This window comes from Piliocolobus tephrosceles, chromosome 5 (genome assembly GCF_002776525.5).
Source record: "Piliocolobus tephrosceles isolate RC106 chromosome 5, ASM277652v3, whole genome shotgun sequence".
In the NCBI taxonomy this organism is placed as follows: domain Eukaryota; kingdom Metazoa; phylum Chordata; class Mammalia; order Primates; family Cercopithecidae; genus Piliocolobus; species Piliocolobus tephrosceles.
Window position 1 is genome coordinate 161,372,848 of NC_045438.1, and position 1,548 is coordinate 161,374,395.

At 47.6% G+C, this 1,548-nt stretch overlaps 1 pseudogene; it reads right to left on the bottom strand.

Moving 5' to 3' along the window:
* Nucleotides 1-702: 702 nt before the first annotated feature.
* On the bottom strand, nucleotides 703-842 carry LOC111548643 (annotated as a pseudogene).
* Nucleotides 843-1,548: the final 706 nt, after the last annotated feature.

Genomic DNA, 1,548 nt, shown 5'->3' on the forward strand with positions numbered 1-1,548 from the left:
CCTGGTAAAAACGGTGAAACCCTGTCTCTACCAAAGATACAAAAATTAGCTGGGCATGGTACATGCTTGTGTCCCAGCTACTTGGGAGGCTGAGGCAGGAGAATCGCTTAAACCCACAAGGCAGAGGTTGCAGTGAGCCAAGATTGAGCCTGTAATCCCAGCACTTGGAGAGACCAAAATGAGAGGATCACTGGAGCCCAGGGGTTCGAGACCAGCCTGGGCAACATAGGGAAACCACATCTCCCCATCTCTACAAAATAATTTTAAAATTAGCCAGACATGGTAGCACGTGCCTATGGTCCCAAGTGCATGAGGAGGCTAAGGCAGGAGGATCACTTGAGCCCAGGAGGTCGGCTGCAATGAGGCGTGTTCATGCCACTGCACTGCAGCCTGGGTGACAGAGCAAGCCTTATCTCACACAAACACACACGCGCACAAAGTCAAAGATAAAGAAAAATAAGTAGAATATGAGGCCGGGCATGGTGGCTCACACCTGTAATCCCAGCACTTGGGGAGGCTGAGACTGCTTTTGAACTCCTGACCTCGTGATCTGCCCGCCTTGGCCTCCCGAAGAGCTGGGATTACAGGCGTGGGCCAGCACGCTAGGCCTTTCGGCTATTTTCATGTAGCATTTACAAATGTGCTAGTTTCGTTTCCCAAGATTTCCTGACTCTCTTCTTCTTTCTCACTTTTTTTTTTTTTTTTTCTACCACAAATTATGCAGTCGAGTTTCCCACATTTGGGGAAATCGCAGGGGTCAGCACATCCGGAGTGCGATGGATAAGCCTCGCCCTGGGAAAACCACCTTCGTGATCATGGTATCTCCCCTGCCAGGTAAGTATCTTTCTCACTTTTAACTGGACTCTTTCCTCTGTCCTTTTAAAAAAAAATTCCACTCCCAGAAGTGTCTCAGTGGGAAGTCCTGACCTGAAAGTGAGCCTGACTTGCTGGTTTCTCGAATTTACAGGAGCAGGATTTCTGCAGACCCATGGATCTTTATTGAAAGCCTCTTACACTCACCTACTCAGCGAAAGCCCTTCCAGTTCAGCTGCTGTTCCCAGATGGCCTCACTGAGCTCTCTGTTAAATACCACGGCTACTTTCAGGTTCTCCAGTTTTCAGACCCACTGGAACACCCTTTTGTGTTGCTCTGCTTCCTCCCACAGAGACGATGCAGCTGATGTGACTACCGGTGCTGTATCCTCATGAGCTTGTATTTTGGGGTCTGTGGGGAAAATGTTTTGATCTGATTTTGTTGTAATTGTTCACGGTATCTTGCTTGTGCTTTCCGGTTGCTTTATCTCTTTTTGTTTGTTCGTTTGTTTGTTTGTTTTGTGGGGATTCAGAGAGATGAACAAACTGCCCCTGCCTCCATCGTCTCCGAATTTCTCTCTCCACATTATTCCTGTTTGGAACATTTTGTAACACAAGTGGAAACATAAGGCATGCAGGTATATCTGATTGGTAAGGCATGCAGGTAAATCTGATTGGTTGAGGTTAAAAACGCATGTTTTTGCCCTAGTTGCAGAGGAAGGAGGCCGGTTTCCAC